Here is a 27,075-nt window from a genome sequence, read left to right on the forward strand (position 1 = left end):
TAAGTCAGAGTTCTGTTGCCAGAGTGGAAAGCAAAACCACAGCATTAGCAAGAGCGCATTCACTCAGCGTCTCCTTGCTTTCCCGCCTCAAGCCCAGATTCCTAAAGCATGCTCCAGAGCATCAGTTGCGTGTAGTATATCACCAGGTGTTTTGTGATAAGAAGGATTCTGGTGCCTAATAAACTCCAAAGGCATTTGGCTACAACACGTAAGTGTCTATCATTGATCTGTGGGGGATGGATGTGCTTTCCCCAGTGTATTGGCCAGACAGCCCCCGTGAGCAGAGCCGTCTGGAAGGTCGAGGCCAGGAGGAGCCCTGGGGAGGACACTGGCATGCATGGAGCATTGTAACAATAGCATCGTCTAGAGCTGTTCACCCCGACGTGCAAGGCCCTAGCCTAGGTCGCTATGGGGCACTAGAGCTGAGGCTAGTCATCCTGAGATCTGCTCCAGGGATAAAATGCACCCCGATTCCAGAGACTTCAGGTGGGGGAGAAAATGAAAATATCTCGTTGATGCTTTTTATATCGATCCTATGCTGACACAATAATATGTAGTATACATTGGATTAGACAAACTACAAAATCATTTCTACCTGTTTCTTTTGACTTTCACACTGTTGCCACTAAAATAGGTAAAATTCCATAGGTGACTCACAGCACCTTTTCAGTGGACAGTGCCTCACTCAGTACTGACCTGAGGGGTGGATTCTGGGAGGTTCTGGCCCAGAGCCCTCAGGCCTCACCATGCCCAGCTGCTGGGAAATGCAGCAGCTCCTCTGATAATGCTGCAGGTGGAAGTAAAAGAGCAGACCTGGAGTTCCCCTAGGTCCTTATCTGGATTTGCCCCATGGAGCCTCCTGCCTCCCTGAGGATCTCCTGACAGGTGACTGGCCTCCCAGCGGTCTCAAGGTCTTTCATGGGAGACCCCAGCACCCCGCCTTCCAGGAGGCAGTAACCAGAGCAAAGGAGCATCATCCGTAATAAAGAATGGGTCCCAAATCCACCTGAGTTCAAGGTGGCCAAGGTTCTTTTAAAATCTCCATCTGTTTATGTCTTAGAGAACAGAGCTTCCAAAGTCAAGATCTATAGTTCTAATTATTTAAACGTATCTCGCAGACATTGCCAAGGTATCTGGTGCGTACACGTGTCCTAATGGAAAAGGTAATTGATTTTCTCCCCAATTCAGACTTTTGTCCTGACTAATAAAGATCAGGGTGAGAAAACGTATAGATAGGAGCAGAATTTGCTAGACAATGGCACAGGGGTGAAGATGCCAGGGAGGCTCCTGTGATGCAAAGGAGCAGCTAGTTAGGCCCATACAACCTTAAGAACATCCTTCAGCCTCTCCTGGGATTGGGAACATAAGTCAAAGTCATCACCTTGATGAGTGAGAGGCCACCTGTGTGGACAGAAGGCCCAGCCAAGATGCCATGAGGACCAAGCCAGCCGGATGGGCCCTTCCCTGTCCTGCTTTGCAGGGAGCGGACAGGTTACAGACAGCCCTCTCCTGGGCTGCCTTGGGGCCATGCAGGCTGGAAGTGTCTGTTATTATTCTTTTGTTGCCTCCAAATACCCTCTATCCATTCTCCTTCAACCTCCTGCAACAGAAAGTTGGAGAATCCTGGCTTGGAGGCAGCAGGTGCACGAACATTGGTCCTCCCTTTGATGATTCAGCAACACCAGGGAAAGCCCGTAATCTGACCAAGCCCCTGGATGTTTTTCTCTGTCATCTGTAGGGTCAGGGTGCCCCTCTCACTAAGGAGCCCTGGGAAAACTTTAGTGCTGCTTTTTACAATCATCAGTTCTCTGGGGACTCATAAGAATCTATTTCCTCTCTTTTCTCCAGAATGGTTCGCTGCTCCTTTCTCTGAAACGCTGTTCCATCTTTCAAGCCCACCCTCTGCACTTGCAATAAAGGGTGGTCATCAGATAAAACACCTGAATATGAAGATGTCACGCAAGGGACTTTGGGCTCAAGGGGTAATTCCTGCCTTGGGTTTGGTTTCTTCAAAGTCTCACCCAGCACCAGTCCTGGGCAGATGCTCCATGTGGCAACCAGTGGGGATAGCTGACTGTCCCCAAGCTGCTTTGCGATCAGCAAGTCCTGCTGTGAGGAGGGTGCCTCCCATCAGGGGGGGTGCGGGGCTCGGCACCGCTGGGTCCCCACTGGTCCTGAGCTTGCAGCCTGGCTGGCGGCCTGCCCTGCGCCCCACCCCATGCCGTGGGCCACAGAGCTGAGCGTGCTGGGAGTCTGAGCGCAGCACTGAGATTAGACCTAAGCCTTTAGTCTCTCTCAAGTCCTTAAATAACTGCCTCTCCAGGCTCCCGTCAACGCTGCTCGGAACAGCCGCCGGAGCCGCATTTTATCTTAATTCTTAAACTCTGTCTTTAAACATCTCTTTCTGGGTCTGGTCTGTGCCCATCTCTGCTCACTTAACAGCAAGCCCTGCCCTACGGTCCTGCCCCACTATTCAGTCTGTTTGTTCTCAGGGGTCTCCCTCATTTAAGAAGGAAGACAAGGCAAGGCCGCAAAATCCCTTCAAGGGCTTGGGGACCTGTAGGAACCAACCTCCAAGACAGACCATACGCACTTTCCAAGGCCACCTCCGCCGTGAGCCTCCAGACTTTCAGATATTTCTCTAGGACGCAGATCAGAAGAGGTCATAGGTGTGTGCCTTGTAGTTCCATTGGACTTGTGCACTTTCTATCCAGCTAAGTCCTTTCTTCCCAACCAGATGGTATGTTTCCCGTGAAAGGGCCCAGATCCTGTGCCTGCCCCAGCACAGGTCTGGTCCCAGATATTAGACATGTTCTCGCTGGAGAGTGTGAGAAGAAGACACCTCAAGGAGAGGGAGATGACCAGGATGATCTGCTACCGGCAGGGGAACCTGGGAATGTCTCTGAGCCTCTGAGTCTCTTTTCTACACTGGGAATCATCACCAGAATGTCTACATCCTAGGAGAGTTTTGAGGGTGAAATGGTATTCGTTATGAGAAGAGATGGGTAAGTTATAAGATCTAAAGAAATGTGTGAATTGTAAGATCTAAACCTGGCCTCAGTAGTAACTGGCACTCAACAGGAAATCGGTCACAACTCTTTACCTCAGTCATAGGCTGGAAGACTCTTCTGATTCTTGGAAGATATTCTCTAACAAAGTGTTCTCAGAACCTATTAGTGGGTCAGATTCTTGCCACCTTGAGCTTCAGCGCTGGCCTGAATGGGAAGCTAGGGTTTGAGGATCTGCAGGTAACGTCCAGAGACAGAGCTGAAGGGGAGTCTGAACACTGAGCAGGTGGCCATGCTTGGCCACACCTCTTGCACCTGGGATAGGTGATCTGCTTTCCCAGGACGGGAGACTGCTCACTGAGATCAGAAGTTCATTACAAAGATGTGTCGTTGAGCTGGTCCCCGGTATGAACAACAGGGTCTCAATCCTGGAGACTGAGGAGTCATGAAGAACGCACCATAGCATCTGTTGCCTGCGGGAAAGAAGATGGTAGCATTTATCCATTGCCCCCTATCCGTAGTTGGTCAGGCTTTGCCCCATGGAGTGTTAACCCCCTCGCACTTGCTGGTTGGTGCCTGTGTTGGAAAAGACAGGTGAGTTTGCACAGGTGCCCCATGCAAGGTGACAGAAAGCAAGGCACGCCTCTGCAGCAGGTGAGGACAGCTGGCTGCTTCAACAGTGGCTGGAGTGGCAGGTGAATCAAGGGGATGGGAAGTGGAGAAAAGAGGTATCTGATCCATTCCACAGGGATGTTGTCATAGCTCAGACCTGGGAAGAGAGAAATCTCCTAGAAGATGATTTCCCCGACCAGAGCTGCAAGCACATGGATCCAGTGTCATGGCTGAGTCAACAGACTCCACTAACTGGAGATAAGAGAGCAAACTGAGAGGGCTTTCGGTATAAGTCATTGTTAAAGCCTCCATGAGATAAAGAGCAGATTAATATATATGGAATGATAACAAGTAGTGACTAAGAAAGACTCGGTGGCTATAAAACAAGATGACAGTTATGGAAAATAAGACCAATTAGAAATTGTGGGAATGAAAAGTAGAAATATGGAAGAACTCAAGAGATGATTACATAGTTAATGAGTCACTAAAGACAAATAACTAACCGTGAGACACAGAAAATAGAGCAGGTACAAAATAACGACCTGACTTAGAGCTGACTTCTCATCAGCTTCAACAGAAGAGGAGGTAATAAAACAACATCCTCAAGATGCTGAAGGAAAATAATGGCAGATCTAAAGTTCTGTATTCATTCCAGTTACCATGCTGTATTAAAGCTAAAATAGGGATATTTTTCAGATGGACAAGAAATCGGATAGTCAGGCCCCTGATGAAAAATACTTAGGGATGCATCACAGGAAAAATCAAAATAGAACAAAACAAAACTTCACAAAGCAAGGAATGAAATTCAGCCAATAGCAAAAAATAAGTAAGTAAATACATAAATATTGAAGAAAAAAATAATAAGTGGCATTGAAACAGAATAATAGGCATGCCTGGGTGGCTCAGCAGTTGAGCTTACCTTTGGCTCAGGGCATGATCCCTGGGTCCTAGAATCAAGTCCCACATCAGGCTCCTTGCAGGGAGCCTGCTTCACCCTCTGCCTGTGTCTCTGCCTCTCTATCTCTCTGTGTGTCTCTCATGAATAAATAAATAAAATCTTTTTTTTAAGGAAACATAATAATAATAATAATAATAATAATAATAATAATGACACAATAATGAAGGTATTAACCCCTAGGCATATGTTGTGGAATGAAAGTTCATGTGCCTCTCCTCCCCAGTTTATACATTGAAGCCAGAACCCCCAATGTACCTATTTTTGGAGATGAAGCCTCTAAGGAAATAATTAGCTTAAAGGAGGTAGTAAGGGTAGAGTCCTCATCTGATGCCATTAGTGTTCTTCTGAGAAGAGACACCAGAGATCTCCCTCTCTCTTTCCCACTGTCCTTCCTTCTCTTTGTCTCTCTCCCTCCCTCCCATCTCTGTCTCTATGTCTGTCTCTATCTCTCTCCACATGAGAACAGTGAGAAAGTGGCTATCTGCAAGCCAGGAAAAGAGCCCTCCCTGGATATCTAGCCTGTAGAAACATGAGAGAAGAAATTGCCGCTGGTTTCAGATGCCCAGTGTGTGTTATTTCGTTACAGTGGCCAGAGATGACTAAGACCTATATATATATATATATATATATATATATATCAATAAGCTCAAAATAAACTCCCAGGCAATGCTGTGGGACTCAGGGGAAGGTTTGGGAGGAAATAAAAGTGTGCTAAGGTTCTTGTCCTTTCAAATGTAATCTTTGCTAGAGCATGTATTTAAATTGTAAAGTTTGTCTCTAAAATCCTGGAATAAAAGACACTACTCTGCAACCAGCAAGGGGAAAAAATGGTTCAAAACACACACAGATGGAGTGAACAAGAAACAATGTGACCCACTTTGAACACGCTTTGTGGTGGAGCCATATAAAATACTACCATCACTTGGAAGTACTAGTGGATGTGAAGACAAAGTGTCTGACCTGAAAGACATAATTATCTTTGGGAAAAAAAAAGAATAGAAATAACATTAAGTACAATTGAGTATTCTTCTCTGATCTCCTTGTTTTTTGGCTTTGAGATATCCACAAGCGTATCCATAATACGGTCCCTATTAGAGTGTCAGCGTATTACATTAGAAATCAGTATGGATGTGAATGGGGATCCTGCCATTCATCACAACAGAAACCTGCACTTCTGCCAAGAAACCAGTACCTTGGCATTTTATGGTTAAGTTAAAATCTTGTAACTGATCATATTCTCCTTATTGTTTTGATGTCAGGCAAAACAGTCCTTTACTCATGAGCTAACTCTGGTGGTTGTACAAGACAAGATCCATTTGCCTTACATTCACTTGGATCAATTCTGCTATTCAAAATTTGTTTCCTGGGACTCCTGGGTGGCTCAGTGGTTGAGCATCTGCCTTTGAATCAGGGCATGATCTTGGGGTCCCATGATAGAGTCCCACATCTGGAGTCCTGTATGGAGCCTGCTTCTCCCTCTTCCTGTGTCTCTGTCTCTGTCTCTGTCTCTGTCTCTCTCTCTCTCTCATCTCTCATGAATAAATAAATAAAATCTTTTTTAAAAAATGTGTTTCCTCTTTGACCTAAAATCTTGTTTATTTGTTTTGCTTCCCTAACCACTGATGTGTGACCTTGGGCAAGTAACCTGGCTTCCCTGTGCCTTCCATCAATAAAATTACAATAATTAATTGGGCCTATGTTTGAGAATTACATGAGTTGTGCGTGCATCACGAACAACAGGTACCTGGTACTCAGCAGGCCAGTGTGGCTCCAGAGATGCGGATTCTCATTATCAACGTTGTTACAGCAACACAATTTTGCAAGCCATCTCAAGGAATGGGATGGGATGGTGTGGGGGGAACTGACAATAACACTCCTTTGCTAAATGTTGAGCAGGAATGGAGCCAGGCATGGAGGTTCTTAAAAGAGAGGTGCTTTCATCTCTCACATGCTCCTAATGAGGCAGATGAATAAACAGATAAGTGGATAAATAAGTTCATAAAGAAGGATATAAGATTTTTTGAGAAGACACAGGGATCCCATTGCTCACTGATAGAAAGTATAAGGGGGCATATGCAGCAACTTGAGTGAATATTGTGAACCTTGCCAGGTAGCCCAGAGTGAGTACAGCCAAGGCACTAAGCAAAACATATGTATAATTGGTGCAAGCCACCAGAGCCGCAGAGAAAATCCCAAGGTCAAGGGTCAAGAACCCAGCGTTTTTACTGAGCATTCATCACATGCCTGGGACTATACAAATGGTTTTATATAGATTATGTCACTTAACTTTTAGGGTGAAATAATTATCAGAAATTTAGAGACAAGGGTACAGAAGATTAAAGGGTTTATGCAACATTCCCAAGGTTGGACAGCAGACCCACCCCAAAGTGAGGGTCCCAGCCTGGAACCACGGCCTGATTTCTTCATTCCCTGAGCAGTTTGTCCCAGTGAGAGCGAACATCAACCCTGCCAAAGGCCTGTTTTCCACAGCAGTGGTAGCAAGCAGTCCTCCTGAGGATTAGCAGAGCCTTGCCACTATGCCGTTTATTGCCATCTGAGACAGTGAAGCTCAGAGGGAGCAGGTGGCCCAGCTGCCTGGGAGTGCGGTGCCTGCAAGATCACAGACTCCTCCACCTTAGGCTCCTGGGATGACAATCAGTCACTGTGATGAGCTCCTTTCTCACCGTGGATGTTGCCCCCTGCGAGCCCCCCACCTACACTGAGTGCCAGGAGAACTGTACAGACGGGCACTAACAGCTTGAGACAAAAACTAGGGAATTCAGTTTTAAGTTTCCAAGGCAGCACATGCAATGTGTCTGTACTTACAGTTGTCACCTAAGGCTTACCCAGCCTGGGTCACCTCCTCTCTGAGGAACCCCCTAAGGCCCCTTCTGGATATGCCCTTGCCAGCTCCTAGTACTTCCTCAGCTCTATGCTCTTCATACTTATTAAAATGCACATCCTGGACACCTGGGTGGCTCAGTTGGTTAAGTGTCTGACTTTAGCTCAGGTCATGATCTTAGGGTCCTGGGATTGGATCCTCATGGGGCTTCTTGCTCAGTGGGGAATCTGCTTCTTCCTCTGCCCTTGCCCCCCTGCTCATGCTCTCTCTTTCACTCTCTCTCAAATAAATAAAATCTTAAAAAAATAAAATGTACATCCTTTCATGACTTTGGAGGAAAGCAATCTGATAACGTCAATTCATACTATAGTGTGAATGCAGGCTCTGACCGTTCTGCTGTGTATTTCAATAATTCACTCCTTTTTACGGCTAAGCGGTGTTCCTTTGTGTGCATACCACAGTCTGTTTATCCGTGCACCTGTTGATGGACACTTGGGTTGTTTCTAACTGCTGGCCCTTACAAATAAAGCGTCTGTGCACTTCACATAGTTCTGCTCCTCCAAAAAAAAAAAAAATCCTCTTAAGAAAGAAACAGTCCTCACAAGACGCCCTTGTGTGAGTACACATGGCCAAGAGACCATGATCCATCATCTCCTTCCCTCATGCCGTGGCCTTGTACAGGGGCCTTCCAGAGGCCCAATCAGCTCTGCTCTTTCCCACGACTGTGGACATCAGCTCTCCATTTCAGCCTTGGACCGGCCCCTTCCCCAGAACCAGCCCCCTTTGAAGCTGAGCAAACGAGGGGCTACTACTTAGGCACAGCCAAAGGAGGTGGATTAGCCATGATCATGCATAATTTATGTGGAGTTTGTGCAGCCCTGAAAATAGGCCAAGGCATATTTTAGAAAGTAAATCAGACTTGATGAATTGGAAATGGTGTTTGGCATTGTTCATTTTCTGGGAAGCCTGCTTTGTCGCTCTCCAGCCAGTGTGACTCAGTTTCCTCTCCTGGAGCCATCTGAACTTCCAGCCTGCCCTGTGCCAGCTAGATTGGTCTTCCTGCGGCTTTGGGTGCTCTCTGGCAGGAGTCTCGGACTATATGTTCTCTTTTCACAGGGGAACCAAGCTGAGTCTTCCTAGGAAATTCGAAGACAGACTTGAATCACCAGTTCCTGAAGAAGGAGGAAAGAAAGAAAGAAAGAAAGAAAGAAAGAAAGAAAGAAAGAAAGAAAGAAAGAATTATAAAAGAAAAGAAAAAAAAAAGAAAAAGAAAAACAAAAACACCCTCCCCCCAATACCATCCCCCCCCAAAAATAAAAAAATAAAAATAAAAAAAACAGGAAAGGGGCTTCGGCCGTACACCCAGGCCGCAGCAAACAGGACCGTGCGCCTTTAAGAAGCAAAAATTAATGCAAAGCTTATTACAATCCCGGTGGTTGCTAACGCTGTGTCTCTTCCACTGCCCAAGTGTCTGAATTTCAGCTTCAGATGAGTATGGCCTGCTGGGATTTGAGCTGCCAGTTTAATTAGTGTTCAGTAATTTCAATAATGAGTGACAATTCATCGGGGCTTTTAGGTTGGTCTTCTGTTCAGAAGCAAATCAATAATCCACAGTTTTTCCCCTTCTTTAAAGACAAGAAAGTGGCATGTGAGTTACATCAGATGAGAGAAAATAAATGAGAGAGCCTTCCAGTCCCTCAGTAACTTGAGAGGCAATTGGCTTTAATGGTGTGGGCAGCCTCTCGGTTTGTTGATGTTATTGGAGGAACAGAAAGGTCATTAGTAGCTGGAAAGAGGCGCGCAGATTCTCACAGTAAACAGTTTGCCCTGGCTGTAACCATAGTGATTTGGGTAAATGAACACAGGTATACGGATTACTGCTCTATTCCCCAGGCTGCCTATATTATTGCCTCCGAAGATATAAAAACAATTGAGGCTAATTGTATGAGAGTGAGTTTATTACAAACATAAATGGAAAGGCAAAAAGAAAACCAGAGATGTTTTCTCCAAGACTCCCCCACCTCGCCGCAGCACCCGCGCCGCCTCTCGGATCTGTGCACCTGCCGGGGCGGCGGCGGCGGCCAGCTCGCCGGGCACCTGCACCTGCCGGGGGCGCGGCGCCCCGAGTCCAGGGGGGCTGTGGGCCACCGAGGTGGGGGGGGGAGTTCCACCGGGGCTCGGGCGCCCAGGCTGCCAGCCGACTGTCACCGTGCTCCACGGCGCGAGCCAGACTCAGCAATTACTTTTTACTGCTGGTGGCTGCGCCGGGCAGAGGCGCTTCAAAGCCGAGGAAAGGCATTTATCTCAGCTGGGACGTGGGGTGGCACGCCTTTCCCCAGCCAGTGGCTGAAAAGTTACCTGCATTACGGCGCTACCCTGCCAGTCGGCGGCGGCGGCGGCTTTTTTGTAAACTCGCAGGCTCTCTTTTGTTACAGCTACAAAGACTCCGTCTTCATAAGGTGTTGTGATTTGCGGTATACAAACCCATTAAAAAAACACAAATGAAATCCCCAGCTGGGAAGGTCAAGTCTAATGAGGTGGGCTGTTGCGAGGAGTGGTAGCTCACAGCATCCCCCATGTAGGCCAGAGGTGCTGCAAGTGAACAGCTGCTTATAATTATGATCATCTGACACTGTTCATCCACCTGAGGTGCTATTTTTTTTCTCACAAGAGAACAGATTAATTGTATATCAACTGATATACATAAAAAAGGGTTTGATAGAAGGCTTAATAAAGTAACATTAAATAGGCAATCCCACTGAAATTCTAATGTGTATATTCTTAATTAAATTCCCTTGTACAGTAACTCAGGTGCCTTCCGTCTCCTCTCGCACTTGCTGCATCGAACGCCAGCGACCGGGGAGGAAGGGAAGGCAGGTGTCCGAGGAAATCACACCCTCCTGCTTTCTCGCCCTGCCCACCTGGAGAAGACCCGGAAAGAAAGGAAGGGGAAAAAAAAATGCAACTCACAGGTGGTGCCCCAGCTACGACGGGGATCCGGGTCTACACAGACCTGGAGCGTTCGGATGCTAAAGACTCCCTTCCTGCCCGTCAGGACCGCCCTGCTTTCTCTGTCCTGGCGAGCAGGCACGGGAAAATAAAGATATTATTAAAAGGATGGAAGGAGGGGGAGAAGGAGGACGAGGACAAGCAGGCGAAGAGGATGAAGCGAGAGAAGGAGGGCGGTAGGACGTAGGAGAGGAAGGAGCGGGAAGGAGACGGAGCCGAGATGCAGCCAGCAGCCCTGACCCGCTCTGGAGAGTAACCGTTGAGCCAGAGAAGAATAAATATGTGTTTAAAACCAACATGCAGAGGTAATGATGCGGCTGTAATTCATTAACTGCCTTGAAGTGAGTTGTGCCGACGCACCTCGCTCGGTTCTAGAACGGCTGCATGGAGCACTGGCACCCGGGGCAATGCCCCCCGGCCGCGCAGCTGCCGCGCCGGGGAAGGGGCAGCTCCTCCTTGCAGGGCTGAAGGTAGCGCTTCTGCTAAAGGGAGAGGAGAGAGGAATAAAACAGGGCAGGTGAGGTGTAGCGCTCTGTCCCAAAGATCCGCACGGAAACAACCACCATTGGATGGGATGGATAAAGGCGGAAGCTTTGCAGAATTGTCCAGAAAACAGTGTGATATTCGCTCACAGGCAGGTTTACAACATGACGCGGAAAACAAAGTCGTTTGAAACTCCCGACTAAGGAAACGGCCTTGCGTGCTTCCCTATGGAGCGCTGCGGTGAAGGTTCCAGCACCGCAAGAAGGGGGACTCTGCAGGAATGGCCAGGGGTACCGGGGAGGCCTGGGGGCCGAGGGGCAGAGCGGGGGACACTGGCACAGCCTCGGAAGCCAACTGGCTCCCTGCCCTAAGAGTTAATGCTGCCAGTAGGAAAAACAATCTAGAATGCTCGGTGCCCACATTGCGTGTGGCACTGTCAAACGGAGTACTGGCTCGGAAGCCCAAGGACTGACTTACGTCTGGGCTCTGGCATGGGGGGCCAGGGGGCCATGGGCCGGATGGCGGCCCTCACTGGGCCGCAGTTGCCTCCTGGTCCCAGTGACCTTACAGGGTGGCCCATTCCCCCTCTATCCACTCATCAGCCACTCACGGAGTCCCTACATGGTGCCAGTGCTGCCTTGGGCACAAGGGGGGCAACACAACCATGTCTCCTACCTGTGGATGCAAGACCAGACCAACAGCGCGATGTGTGACAGCTAGGAGTAATGCCGAGAGCGTTCCGGACGGTGAGGGGTGGCCATGGGCGATTGTCTGCCCCGAGCTGAAGGAACCAGACTGGCAAAGGTGATAGAAGGGCATTCGGGGCCCAGGAACAGTCAGGGCAAAGAGCCGGAGCAGAAGTGACCTTGGTTTGCAGGCAAGGCCAGAAAGGGTGGCAGGAGGGGGCTGGTCTTGGCAAGGTGGCCACCTGACTCTGACAGTGATGAGAAACTCTGGAAATCCATGAGTTACTGATAACTGGGTGCCTACTGGGCACCTGGGTGCCTACTGGACATCTGGATGCCTAGTGGGCATCTGGGTGCCTACTCCACACCTTGGTGCCTACTGGACCTCTGGGTGCCTATTGACACTTGGGTGCCTACTGGAAATCTGGATGCCTACTGCACACCTGGGTGCCTACTGACACCTGGGTGCCTACTGGGCACCTGGATGCCTACTGGATACCTGGGTGCATACCTAATATATGGGTGCCTACCAGACACCTGGATGCCTACTGGACATCTGGGTGCCTACTGGACACCTGAGTGCCTACTGACACCTGGGTGCCTGCTGCACACCTGGGTGCCTACTATCACCTAGATGCCTACTGGACATCTGGGTGCCTACTGGACACCTGAGTACCTACTGGACATCTGGGTGCCTACTGGGCATCTGGGTGCCTACTGGACACCTGGGTGTCTACTGACACCTGGGTGCCTAATGTCACCTAGATGCTTACTGGACATCTGGGTGCCTACTGGACACCTGAGTGCCTACTGACACCTGGGTGCCTACTGCACACCTGGGTGCCTACTGTCACTTAGATGCCTACTGGACATCTAGGTGCCTACTGGGTATCTGGGTACCTACTGGACACCTGGATGCCTACTGGACATCTATGTGCCTACCAAATATACGGGTGCCCACCAGACACCTGGATGTCTACTGGACACCTGAGTGCCTACTGACACCTGGGTGCCTACTGCACACCTGGGTACCTACTGGACACCTAGGTGCCTACTGACACCTGGATGTCTACTGGACACCTGAGTGCCTACCGGGTATCTGGGTGCCTACTAGCCATGTGGGTGCCTCCTGGGTAAGTGAGCAGCGGGGAGGGCGTAGCGAGAGAACGCAGACACTCTAAGTGGCTGTCAACATAAAAAAATTAAGGTCAGATTGAAAATGGCGGAGCCACAAGTTGTTCTGAGCCACATCCGTGGTTCTTCTGTCACTGTTCATCTGGCCTGAGCCTGAGCATCACTTCTCAGATGACAGGTGCCTCCACACGTACAGATGCACAGAGGCACGTGCACATGTACATGCGTACACCACAGATGTACACGTGTGCACACCCGCATACACTCACAAGTGTGCACCTATATGCACGCACATGCGCAGGTACAGGGCACACGCACGCGCAGCACGTGTCCAGCCCTAGCATGCGCGTATACACAGTGCACGTCCACGGACACAGCACGCGGGGGCCCTGGAGGTCCTCGGGCTCGCGGTGCGCGCTCTACGGGCCGCCCTGGACGGAGGTCACCGAGGCGTGTGACTCAGCGGCTTGCGGGGTTCCCCTCCGCAGCGGACCGGTGCTGCTGCCCTAAGGACGGTGGGCCAGGCTGCCCCGGGGGGCCGCGCTCACCCCCACCCCCAGAACCCACAGCCGCTGCCCCGCCAGCAAGCGGCAGACAGGACGGGCCCCGGACAACCCGGCCCCCTTCCCGGGGTGGCCCACCTGCCGCTGGGCCGGGCTCTGGCTCCTTGCCCCCCAGCACGTGGGGCCCGGGCTCCCCGGTCACCGCGCTCCGAGTGGCGCTCCGGCCGTGCCACCCGTCCTGCCCCCCCAGGCTGAGCTCCTGCCCTCGGCCGCGCACACGCCGGTGGCCTGGCGGGCTCCCGCAGCTCAGGCTGAGGCGCGGCCCGCGTGCGGCCCCTGGGACCCAGCGTCGCCGACAGGCAGCAGCCGGCTGGGGGCAAGGCGGGGGCCTCTCCCACGCGGCCCGACGTCCCTCTTGGTGCAGGAGAACAAGGGGACGCTGGTTCCGGGAAGCCCCTCGGCCAGGAGGGCAGGAGGGCAGGAGGGCGGCTGGCTGCGGCGCCATCGAGGCCCCCTTCAGCCTAACGGATCCTGAGGCGCCGCACTCAGGCCGAGTGACCCCGACACGTCCATCTGCCCGAGACACAGGCTGGCGAGTCCTCGTCCCGGCGCGTAGCGGCCTCGTCGTGCGCGAGCTGTGCCCACGGGCGGCCGGATCCGCGTGGGGCGCGCTGGGCCCGCGGGCGGGCAAGGGCCACCGTCGGCTCCTCCCCGGCGCACCGGGGGAAGCTCCAGCGATGTCGTGAAAGGTGCGTCGTTACCCCACTTTGCAGATGAGGAAACTGAGGCTCGGCTAAAGCAAATAAACTCTGAGGCCACCCGGCATGGTGACGGGGGACTCCGGACTTGAGGCGCGGGTGTTTGTAAGGAGCTTCTGGCGGCTGCGCCCGCTAAGCCAAGGGAAGCTCAGCTTCCAACGCGGTGGTTGAAACTTCAGATCCTCGTAGCCAAATCCGAGGTAAAAACAGTGAGAGCGTAAAAATCCAACCCGCCGAACGTGCATTTCACCGTCTGCAGGTGACATGACCAGCGATGGCGCCCTTTGGCTTGGAGCTGACAGGATGGAGGAGCCGCCACCTCTTACCGCAGGACAGAGCCCAGGCGGGGACACTCAGGGCCAGAGGCGGGACTCCCCGGAACTCCTGAGGAATCGCAAACGGAGGCCACCCAGGAACGCTGGGCCTCCCCGCTGCGGCCCGGAAGTCACGTCGATCTGGGCGACCAGTTCCTCAACAGTTACGGCTTCCTCGAGCAGGCCTCGCCCCGACGATACCTCTCACATAACGAGGTGCCCTTCTAGTCTGACTGCCTTGCTCTCTCCTGCCGAACTCCTTGCCTCAGCAGGATGTGACACAACGAGCTGACCTTCCCCGCACGCTCCCCCGTCATGTCCTCCTGTGAAGCAGAAAGATGCCACAAACACCGGCTCTGACAGGGCGCCGGGCAGAGCGCTCGGACAGATTGATTCAGCGAGCGCTGCGCCCTGCTGTCGGTGAGGAACAGCGCCCACTGTGTGAGGAACAGCGCCCACTGTGTGAGGAACAGGGCGCCCACTGTGTGAGGAACAGGGTGCCTGCTGTGTGAGGAACAGGGCACCTGCTCTGTGTGAGGAACAAGGCACCCACTGTGTGTGAGGAACAGCGTGCCCACTGTGTGAGGAACAGGGCGCCCACTGTGTGAGGAACAGGGTGCCTGCTGTGTGAGGAACAGGGCACCTGCTCTGTGTGAGGAACAAGGCACCCACTGTGTGTGAGGAACAGCGTGCCCACTGTGTGAGGAACAGGGCGCCCACTGTGTGAGGAACAGGGTGCCTGCTGTGTGAGGAACAGGGCACCTGCTCTGTGTGAGGAACAAGGCACCCACTGTGTGTGAGGAACAGCGTGCCCACTGTGTGAGGAACAGGGCGCCCACTGTGTGAGGAACAGGGTGCCCACTGTGTGAGGAACAGGGCACCCACTGTGTGAGGAACAGAGTGCCCACTGTGTGAGGAACAGGGCGCCCACTGTGTGTGAGGAACAGGGTGCCTGCTGTATGTGAGGAACAGCACCCACTGTGTGAGGAACAGGGCGCCCACTGTGTGAGGAACAAGGCACTCACTGTGTGTGAGGAACAGGGTGCCTGCTGTATGTGAGGAACAGCACCCACTGTGTGAGGAACAGGGCGCCCACTGTGTGAGGAACAAGGCACCCACTGTGTGAGGAACAGGGTGCCCACTGTGTGAGGAACAGGGCGCCTGCTCTGTGTGAGGAACAGGGTGCCCACTGTGTGAGGAACAGGGCACCTGCTCTGTGTGAGGAACAAGGCACTCACTGTGTGTGAGGAACAGGGTGCCTGCTGTATGTGAGGAACAGCACCCACTGTGTGAGGAACAGGGCGCCCACTGTGTGAGGAACAAGGCGCCCACTGTGTGAGGAACAGGGTGCCCACTGTGTGAGGAACAGGGCGCCTGCTCTGTGTGAGGAACAGGGCACCTGCTCTGTGTGAGGAACAAGGCACCCACTGTGTGTGAGGAACAGGGCGCCCACTGTGTGAGGAACAGGCACCCACGGTGTGTAGACTGGCCTCTGGGTGTCCTCCCCTTAGTAGGACACTTTCCTTGTTCACTGAGGCCTTTTTCTAGGAGACAGGCAAGTTCAGAGAAGCTTCCAGAAGGACAGGCTGGAAGTCAGACCGCCTCCAGGTCCTGAGTGCGGCGGTCTGCACGGGCTGCAGGGCAGGGCAGGGAGCGTGGGCACGTGGGGGCTCGGCCCCACCCCGCCGGGCTACAGGGCAGTTTTCTGGGCTCAACTGCTTGTCCTGAAACAACAGCCTGAGCGGAGGCCCACGGTGGTGTCTGCGGCTGCGCGCCTCTGGAGCCCGCCTCTGCCCCTTTATCTGCTCCGCCTTCTGAGACGACGTCCCTCTGGGCACAGGCCACGGGGTACCGGCCGTGGGGAGGACAGCGGGGGAGGACCTGGGGGGAGACCCACGGGGGTGGGCCGCGGGGGAGGGCTCTGTGGGGGGGCCCGCCCTGTCCCCCCACCACCCCGAGCTGGGCTGCGATGACCCCGCAGGCGCCCAGGGGAGGCGGGGTGGGGGCTGCTGCTGCCGCGAGGGCACCTGTGCGCGGTCCCCGTCCCTCGGGAGGCAAGGCGGCCGCCGTCCTTGTTTTGCATCTGTGCCCTCTGCGCCCTCCGAGGCTCGGGTGGGGAGGCGGCGAGGTGGGGCCACAGCTGGGAGGAAGGGCGGGAGCCCTGCAGGCATTTTGAAAACTGTCACTTTAAAATACGGTCACCCTCGGGGGCCTGCAGACGGAGCGGCCCCCTGCCCACGAGGAGAGGGCTGGCGACACGGAAGCCCGCGAGCAAGCCCGGGTGGGTGGACCAGAGCCTCCTTGGGGCAACTTCCATGTGTTTCCAAGAAGGAGGGAGAGGAGCGGCGGCCTCGCGTGCACGGGGTGCAGAGAGCGCTGGGCACGGCAGGTGTGCGCACGCCGCACCCACCGCGCTGCCTCTCCACGCCACTCCCAGAACTCGCGCCAGTCATCCTACAGGCACAGAATTGCCATGTTTCTTTAACCTTCCAGCGCGATCCGACTTTGGAAAAACTTGAGAAGTCCATCATGGGGCCACGAGTCGCCCCTTGTAAAGTGGCCACAAGCAGGGGTCAAATGATTCAATTTCATGATCTGAGCAGCTTTGAAATCACGTGTGTGGCTTTTAAATCCCAGTAGTTGGTGACTTTTTTTTTTTTTAATATCTGCCAAACAGAACAATGAGACCCTTTTAAATCCCCCAGTGAGCAACTATTAAAACCACAATTTACAACGGTGCATATCATCTAACGTGTTAACCAGGTGTTCCAGTGTTATTGTTTGAAATTCTACCTTGGTTTAAATCAAATGAAGAAAAGCCAAAAGTCCAATTAAAATCCCACATTGCCTCTTCATCGAGGGTAGGTGAAAGACATTTGTTATAGATTTAATGGCAGAAATCTCATAAAGTGGGGACACCATCCTTTCTTCTATCCCAGCTTATTTCTTGCTTAGGGCTTACTGGCATTTCCTAATCCTGGCTTGGGAAAAAAAAAAAAAAAAAAGAATAAATCTAGGAATTTCTGGCTTAATTTTAGTAGCATCCCGGACACTCTAGCTGAATTTGACAATTGAGTGTTGTCATGGGATATTAAAATCGTGCAGTGGGCCCATTTAGGCGATTATTTCCCTTAATAACTTCCATGCCTCTCTGGACCCTCTTTGCCAACATGTGTCCATTGTATTTAATAGTTCAGTGACAACAAATTTATGTTGCTAAGCTCCAAAAAGTAAACCCAACCCAAATACCTCCCCACGCTGCAGACACTGACCAAGGTAATGTGGAATCCAATTGTCTTCACGGAGCCGTAATTATTTCCAGACTTAAACGGCCTGTCTTTGTCTTTGACGCCTTCTCCCATTCCTGCCTGTCCCCGCTGCTGTTCCTTAGCCTGGGAGGTTTCCTGCTCCGTTTCCGTCGCCTCCCCCCCAGCACGGCGCCTCCCACAGGCCTGCCCAGCGCACCTCCCGGGGGTCCCGGCCCACCTGCCTGGGCCGGGGAGCAGATTCACCTGGTTCCCTTGGACCTCTTTCCTTTTCCAGAGGATGAAAATGAGACAAAAGGGTTCTCTCTAGCCCCTACCTGCACTGTAATAAATAGGGTAATCTGATAAATCAGATCAACTTTTTTTTCCTTTCTCAGAAATCGTGAAACTGCAAAAAAAAAAAAAAAAAAAAAAGTGTCAGTTACGGCACATCTGTTCTCCTTTACGCCTTATTTAAGAAAATAATTCTTGCCAGATTTTTACCCACCCATCATAATTACACCATTTTTACAGATGTGGTTTTTAACAGCTTCATTTTGGCCCCAAATCTTTTATACAATTTGCAGTGAATTTGCTTCTTGGCTTGCACTTCGTTACGATTTGGCGATTGGGAGATGGAGGGTGCAGAAACTAGTCCCCAGAACTAGACCTTTCAGTGAGGTTTTTACGAACCGAACAGCCCGGGTAGAGATGATCACTGTCATCATAGCCATAATTATTGTTATAACCGTTAGCCCTAGCACAGTACTTACAAGTTTTGTGCTTGAGTATTTAATTCGGCAGTCACCCCCGGGGTTGTTTTTCTTTATTCCTAATTATCTACTCCCCTTTTGAGCACCAGCCCAGAGCGGGGCTGTTCTCGCAAGTTCTTCGGTGAAGGTAAAGTCGGCAGGACCGGTGCCCACTGGAGCACCCGGCGGCACCTGTACCCGCTGTGTGCTGTGCACGGCCCCAGCCCGCGGCCCCGACGACCAGACAGCGTGAGGACACGGACACACGGACGGCGCAGTGGAGCAGGGTGGGGATCCAACAGCTAAGAGCCAGTGAAGTTAAGCAGAGTAAGTGGCCACGTGGGAACCCTGAGAACACCACGGGGATGTGGGTCCTCAGCTGGAATAAACAGTAAGGGAATGAGCAACAGCACCTCCCGTGACCAGTTGCTTGTAAATGGCTTGTGTCGTTGGCGGCCGCGGAGAACCGATGGCAAGTGCAGATGGGAAAATGGAAGCCTGCGGAGGTCAAGAGTTGTGCAGCATCTCGTGCGGCGCGGGGGTGTCACACGCGGCCACACTGGGGCCCAGGCAGTTCTCCAGTCCCTCCTTGTGTGTTGTGTCTTCTGAGAGATTAGAATTGGGCCCCTGACCAGAAGCTACACAACCTGTGCTGGGTGACCTGGTCCCCAAATCCAGGGCCCTTCCCGACAGCATCAGTTCCCCGCTGGCCTGGGAGCCACCAGAGGACAGAGGCCATGAGAAAAGGAGGCGACTTTCGATAAGGAGGCCACAGTCAGGGTAGGACACCCCTGTCACCCAGGCCAGCGTGATCAGGAACGGGTGTTAGCACTGGGCAAACGCTCTCGCCCAGCTGCCCACAAACTCCAGGCCTGATGGCCCCAGGATGGCTCAGGACTCCCATTTCGGCTGAAATTCGGCTGAAAAAACTGTCTTGCTCCGCCCCCACCCCCGCCGCCATTATGTTCTGCATCGTGTTGACACGGGCATGAACATCTTTTTATTTCCTTTAATTTCCACTGAAAAAAAATTAACGCCACAAAAAACCATGCAAACAAAACTCGCTCTGGGGAGAGTCAGGCTTTCTGGAAAAGATCGACATCCCCAGGAAGGAAACAACAGGAGGATGAGGCAGGCACCTCTATTCTCTGAAACCTATTTCTCGACTCCTCCCACAGCTCAGAACCTGGCCTCCCAAACTGTGTGTCCCCCTCCAACCGCGCTCTCTCCCCCCACACCCCTGGGGGAGCGAGGGGGCACCCACCAAGTCCCCCAGGAGCTCTTGCTGGTCCAGCCGGTCTTCCCGGCCTTCCCGGGGAGGAAGCCTTGGCACCCAGCTCCCCATCAAGATTGTCACCCCCCAGACTTGGTCTGATCTGAGGGGTGGAGGGGGTCTCTGCCTTTCCAGGGGGGCAGGAAGTGCCTAATGTCTGCACCCGGCATATGAGGAGCACGGCACCAGGCACTTGGCTGAGATGCACACGGGCACGAGCACCACGAGCCCTACCCCCCCACCCCTCCAGGCTGCAGACCCGGGCTGCTTCCCGTGACCTTGGCTTCTGCGGTCCCAGGCCCCTTGCAGGGGGAGCATTTGCATGGGGTGCCCGGGGCCTCGAGGCACCGGTGTGGGGCCCAGGTGGGCCGTCGGGGGGCGGGGGGTGCATCCCGGGTGGCGGAGCGAGCGGCTTGCTGCGGGCTGGGAGGACCGGCGCCCGTAATGAATTTAGATGATATTCAGCTGCCTCTGCTACTTAATTCACGCGGCGGCCTTGGTGGCGGAAGAGACGGCAAAGGGAGCCCGAGTGGGCCTCGTGACTCGGTGTCGGAGCCGCCCCGACAGCGGGCCCTGGACGGCCGCCGCCCCTCGCCCCGGGCCTCGGCAGGGCCCGGGTCCCCGCAGACCCCCCGGCTCGAGCCCCGACAAGGCGAACAGCACGCGCGCCGGTGTTCCGCGTGCCCTGCGCTGGGTGGTCTGGGGACTTCGCCTGCTTCCGAGCTCATTTGCCTGCAGACGCCCTCACCTTGTCAGCGCCAATAATTATCCAGTCGGTGCTACTCAGAGCTGCCATTCCTTAAGATTGGATTAGATTGAAGAGGCTGAGGCCCCGCTCCTCTGTGCATTTTCCCAGTCACTTAGCGTAATCACTGGGGGCCTCGCCGAGGCCTACAGCAGAGCTACACTAACTTTCTCTCCCCTTCCTTATTACGGAGCTTAATAACAGCAGGCAGTGTATTAATATGTAAGAGATCAAGAGATTATTGATTAGAGTCACTTCCCTAATATCCCCTGTCCGTCATGTAGTTCAGCAGCCTTTCATGATTTTTTGTGTCAGGCCATTTAAATATTCATGACCGCGTTGCTTTGTACCTCCACGGCTGAATTTCTAATTAATCTGTCAAAAGAAATACAATATGCCCGGAAGCCTTATTATTATAAGGGTCAGCTGAAACAGAGATGGCCTGGCGAGGCCTAAGGGGTAATTAATTATAACAATACAGTGTTTACCTTGTGTGGTACCTGCGGCCTAAATGAGCGCTAAATTAGACTCAAACCACTCCAGTCTGCGTTTGAAGCCTCCTTATCTGCCAGACTATATCATAATGATGGGAGGAGAGAGCCGGGAGCCGCCGCTATGTAACAACATAATCAGCAATTATAGCCGCGAAATGGGGAGAAGGGGGAATTTTATCTCATTAGAAAAGCCAGAGTAGAAAGTTTTTTTTTCTGTCACCAGCTCTTTTCTTTAGAATTCAAATGATTCCACTCTAAAGGTGAGGGATCTCAAGTCTAATTCCAGTGCAGAGAGCTGGCCTAATTAGTGGTATACTTTGGCTAAAATATGAATGACATTTGTTCCAGCTTGCAGCGGCCTATTAATAGAGGGTGTCAGAGCGAAACATTAAGTGTATCATTCTTCTGTCAATTTATTTCTGTCATTATTGTTTCTTTATTTCCTCTGCCACATTATGGTCACTAATTTCTCCTCACTTTTATGAGATTCTTAATGTGGGCCTTTAATGAACTCCAAAAACTCAACCACAACTCTGAAATTAAAATACTAGGCTCCTGTCAGGGCGGCCCGACAGAGTAAAACTTGAATAGTATCATTCTTCTGTCAATTTATTTCTGTCATGATTTTTCTTTATACCCTGCCACATTATGCCCACTAGTTTAATTCCATTTTTATGTGACTTGTTAATGTGAATTTTAGGTGGCTTTTAATCACCTCCAAATTTGTAGAATATCACAATAAATCATAACTGTATCCCCTCTTATGACAATTTATTTCTGTCATTATTTTTTATTTCTCCTTCCTTATTACAACTCCGAGTTTCATCTCCTCCTCTGTGACCTTTACATTGTTGCATTTTAAAAAGAAGCACAGAGAAAGTTTGCTCTTTCTCAGGAATTCAAGGAGGGAAGCCATTTTCAGGGGCTCGGCGGCTCCTGGCCCTGTGGTCACAGGTACGGGCGTGCGCCTGCGCCACCCTGGGCTGGCGACCTGTGAGTGTCTGGAGGAGCCCGATGTTGGGACCTGGGAACGTAGGAAGGAAAAGTGTCACTGGGGGACAGACTCCCAAACACGCTGGTATCGTGCAAGGGTGCACGGATGTGGAGACAATGGGTTCGGTCTTGAAACACTCGCTCGTTTAACTCCTGCACCAAGAACCGAGCGACTGTGCCCCTTGGAAGAGAGGAAAAAAAATGTCTTGGACGAGTGTGCCTGTGCTGTGGCTGTTGATTGAGGTTTCTCGGGCTCGTCTTTTAAAGCAGAGGTTGACAAGGTTGTGGCCCCTGGGCCAGATCTGGCCCTGCCACCTCTTTTTTGTACAGGCCTAAGAGCGGGTTTTACATCTTTCAATGGTTAAAAATACAGAGCCAAAAAAAGGAAGAATATTTTGTGTTCCGTGAAAATTCCACAAAATTGAAATTTCAGTGGCCGTAAATCAAGGTTTACCGGAACACCGTGGCCATTCGTGTCTTGTCCGTGGTGGCTTTCCTGTTAGGATGGCAAAGTTGAGCTGTTCCAACAGATATTTTCCAGGACTTAAAATAGTTACTCGCTGGCCCTTTTTACAGAGAGTTTGTTGGCCCTATTTTAAAGAAAAGAAATGAGTTAGCAGTACTAGTATCTCTTCTGAAGGGCTTTGACAAAGATTTGGGGTTATAGAACTTTGTAGATTCGTTCGAACTACCCAAAGTGGCTAGAATCCATTCCCTGGGCCACGTTCTGGACGGTGGAACCCACATTTTGGGAAGAGCTTACATTAATTATGGCCTCAAAAAGTATTTGCTGCATTTCAGCTCTGCGACAGAGATTGCATCAGGGAATCAGGCCTTGAGAAATGGGGGTGTTGGAGGCATGGCCTCTGTCCTCCATAATCGGGTTCTCTCCACTGCAAAGAACGCAGATTTCAATCATCAGAGTAAAAGAAGAGTTTTTCACAGCCCTTATAAATATGAGTTGAAGCGTCTAGGTGTGGGAGGTGGGGGCTACACACACTGTAGTCTTTAGCTTACCAAGGATTTACCCCCAACAAAATCTTCTGAGCATTTGCTTGGCGGTGGAAATTTGAGAATACATCACTTAAAAGACACCTTCCTCCAAGCAACTCTCATCCTCACCTTTCACCACCAAGGCACTTGCATATGGCACTTTCTGCCTTTGTTTTCAACCCTTATTTTGTCTTCAAGCATGGGAAGAATCGTATTTAAACCTGACTCAAAAACCTACTAGCTCTCTCAAGCGGTGGGTGGGATTCTTGGTTGTCCAGGCTCGACTTCCAGGGTTAGCCACAGCAACAAAGGCCTTTGGCTCCCTTGTCTTCAGGGTCAGGCTCATATCCCTGTGCCCAAGAAGACCCACTACAGGCTGAACACATGGAACCTCCCAGGCTGGGTCCCATTCTAGCCCCTGAAGGAATCTTCTGTGGCTGCCTAGCAATAGACTTTGCCTCTAAGCTGTGACACAGGATTCGCACCCCTTGGATACACTTCCTTCAGTATGTCACCCTCTGCTATTTCAGAGTGTTCTCATTTTCTCACCCAGAAACAGAGACATAGGCCCTCAGTGCAGCCACTTAGAATGCTGCCTCCTAGCGGGGTTGCCCTGAGCTCCCTCACTGGATTCACTCTCTTTTCATCACTGGTGCTCTCATGCTTGCACTGTCTCTATCTCTGTCTCTGTCTCTCTCTCTCTCTCTCTCTCTCTCTCTCTCAGAGTATTTATATTTATTTTTCAGTGATCTCTCTGTCCTGATAATAAAAGTGATATACTAACTTATTAGAAAATATAGGGAATTATCAAGAAGAAAATAAGCTTAAGCACTCATTAACCTTACCATCTAGAAAGACACACTATTAATCCCATTGAGTTCTCATGCTTTTCTCCATTCATAATTGATGTTCAGTAGATACCATTTTTTAAAAAAATTTAAATTATGTATTCAGCATTGTATTAGACACCTTTCCCTGAATCAAAATTTCCACCAACATGTGTTTTTCAAAAGGCTGCATATAAGGTTTTATTTAAAAAAAAATCAGCAAATTAGGACAAGATGGGATCAGTGGCAGCATGATAAAGGCCACCTAGCACATGCCCAAAGCTAACATCACACCTAATGGGGAAAGACTGACAGTTTCTCTCTAATGTCAAGAACAAAACAAAGCTGTCCACTCTCCCAACTATTTGTCAGTTTTTCTGGAGGTCCTAGCCAGGGCAATTAGGCAAGAAAAAGAAATACAAGACATCCAGATTGGAAAGGAAGACATATGCTTATCTCCATTTTCAGATGACACAGTTGTGTTTACAGAAAGTCTTAATGTATCCGTAGAAAAGTAATAGAGGTAATAGTCAAGTTCAGCAAAGCTACAGAGTACAAGATTGATATAAAAATTTCAATTGTATTTATGCACTGGTGGTAAACAATATGAAAACAAAGTTAAGAACACAATCAATCCTATTTATAATAACATCAAAAAGAAATAAAACACTTAGAAATAAATTTAACAAAAGAAATGGAAGACTTATGCACAGGAAACTACAAAAAAAATTTGAAAGACATTAAAGGGGACCCAAATAAAAGGAAAGATATTCCATGTTGACCAATTGGAAGGCTTAATATTGTAAAGACGGCAATATTACCCAAGTCGATCTGTAGAATCAATGCAATATTTATCAAAATCCCAGCTGAATGTTTTTGCAGAAATTGGCAAGCTGATCCTAAATTCATATGGAACTACAAGGGACCCATAATAGTCAAAACAGTCTTGAAAAAAAGGAATCAGTTGGAGAAATCACCCTTGCCAGTTTAAATATTTTATTAAATATAACTCCAGTAATCAAGACAATGTGGTACAGGTATAAGAATAGACACAGAGATCAATGGAGTAGAATCAAGTGTCCAGAAATAAAACCAAATATTTACAGTCAATTGACTTTCAACAAGAATGCCAAGATATTTCAATGGAAAAAGGTAGTCTTTTCAGCAAAGAGTGCCCCAAATACATTTCTACATACAAAGAAAGTAGTTTCACCCCTACTTCACACCATATACAAAAATTAACTCAAATGGATCAAGGACTTGCATGTAAGAGCTAAAACTATACAATTTTTTAGATGGAAACATAGGTGTGAATCTTCATTTCCTTTAATTAGGCAATGGTTTTTTTAGATAGGACCCCTAAAGTGTAAGTAACCACAAGGAAAACCCCACGTAATGAACAACTTTTATGCTTCCAAGAAAACTGTAAAAGTGAAAAGACAACCCACAGAATGTGAAAAAAATCAAACCATATCATTACAAATGTCTGGTATCCAGAATATAAAAAGGATATCACAAGTTAACGGTCAAAATGCAAATAACCCCATCTAAAAATATGCAGAGGATTTGAATAGATTTTTCTCATATATGAATGGCCATGAAGCACATAAAAAAGATGCCCAGCATCATTAGGAACATGCAAATCAAAACTACTTCACAGACACTAGAATAGCTATAAGACAGAAAATAACGAATGTTGTTGGGAATGTTCAGAAACTCATTGCTGGTGGGAATGTCAATGGTGTGGCTCCTTTGAAAAAGTCTGGAAGTCCCAGAAATGACTCAGAAAATCTACCCTGACGTATGTAACTAACAGAATCGAAAACATGTAGCCAAATGCATAATTTACACAAATGTTCATGGCTGCATTGTGTATGACAGCCAAAAAGTAGAATGACACAAATGCCCATCAACTGCCAAATGGATAAGCAAAATGTGTTTTGTTCATCCAGATGAAGGGACAAAGCACTGGTACACGCTACAACATGCTTGAACCCTGACAACATCATGCTAAGAGAAAAAGCAAGACACAAAACACTGTATGTCCACATGCTGTGTGGTTCCATTCATAGGTACATATATTTATTTTAAAATATTCTCCCAAGTTTGTATTATGAAAATTTCCAAGCACACCAACAGGCTGAAAAAAAAAATCATGCACTATATAATAAAAAAAAATCATGCAATAAAATCAACTTAGTTCTAACAATTGTTCACATTTGGCTATCTTTGCTGTCTCCCTCGTATGTTTTCATACACACGGTTTTCTGCACTTGAAATTTTTCAACTATTTGAAGCTTGGAAGCATCATGAGAATTATGTTATAGACATCACCTTTTATCTCCTAAGAAGGTATATTCTTCTACACAGCCACCGTTACACTGAAAAATATATAAATACACTCATACTATTATCTGATAGCCAGACCAAAGCCTGATTTTTCTAAGTATTCCAAGAATATATATTATATATATATTATCCATCCTACATAACCTATATTCTAGGATACATTTCGGACCCATGCGGGGTCTTGGTTTAGTCCCTTTTGGTCTACAAGTCCCCTATCTTCTGTCCTTCCCCCCCATAACTGTGTGTTTTGTAAGAACCCGGATCACGGTCTTGCAGAACACCGTGTGTTCCAGATCTGGTCTCCCCTGCATTGTTTGCTCCATTCCTCTAACCCTGTAGGACCTCGAGTTGGAATTCTGATTTAGAATCAAGTTCTATTTAATTATTTTTAAAAATTAAAATGGATTTTCTAAAGTAAATTTGGAAAATAGAGAAAAGTAGTGAAAATTTTGAAATCACTCATATTCTGTTTCCTTCTCATTTATTTATTTATTTATTTATTTATTTATTTATTTATTTATTTATTTATTTATGATAGTCACAGAGAGAGAGAGAGAGGCAGAGACACAGGCAGAGGGAGAAGCAGGCTCCATGCACCGGGAGCCCGATGTGGGATTCGATCCCGGGTCTCCAGGATCGCGCCCTGGGCCAAAGGCAGGCGCCAAATGCTGCGCCACCCAGGGATCCCTCTGTTTCCTTCTCAAACTTATTTTCCATGTGTCCCCACCGTCCTTTCTGGATGCTCATTTGGTTATTTATTCACCCATTCATTCGTTCAATAAATACATCTTAATGACCTCATATTCTAGCTACATACTTTTTATCCAACTCTTTATGTATTCAATATTCTATTTGTCTATGCTATACGTGCGCAAAACTGTATGGCCTTGAGCCACACTCAAGCTACAGAAACACATCTTAATTCAGCTTTTTTCCCTATACAGACTAGTTGTAAGCATTTTCTGTGTTATCACAGACTGCAATGTCCATTGTAGTTAATTTATACATTCTTAATTAAATTTTTCTTCCAAAATTAAAAAAAAAAGTTATCAGCAGCATACACGTAGCTCAGTTAGTTGAACATCCAATTTTTGATT

The 27,075-nt window shown here is 49.6% G+C and overlaps 1 long non-coding RNA gene across 4 annotated transcripts in view; it reads right to left on the reverse strand.

Annotated features, from left to right (window-relative positions):
• LOC144300936 (uncharacterized) overlaps positions 1 to 27,075 on the reverse strand; it is an 87,163-nt gene that overhangs the window by 44,743 nt on the left and 15,345 nt on the right. For all 4 annotated transcript variants that reach the window (XR_013367680.1, XR_013367682.1, XR_013367679.1 and 1 more), the window contains exon 4: positions 3,104 to 3,481. This is a non-coding gene — a long non-coding RNA (uncharacterized LOC144300936). The remainder of the gene's footprint in view (positions 1 to 3,103; positions 3,482 to 27,075) is intronic.

The sequence above is a fragment of the Canis aureus genome, chromosome 29 (genome assembly GCF_053574225.1).
Source record: "Canis aureus isolate CA01 chromosome 29, VMU_Caureus_v.1.0, whole genome shotgun sequence".
NCBI classification, from domain to species: Eukaryota; Metazoa; Chordata; class Mammalia; order Carnivora; family Canidae; genus Canis; species Canis aureus.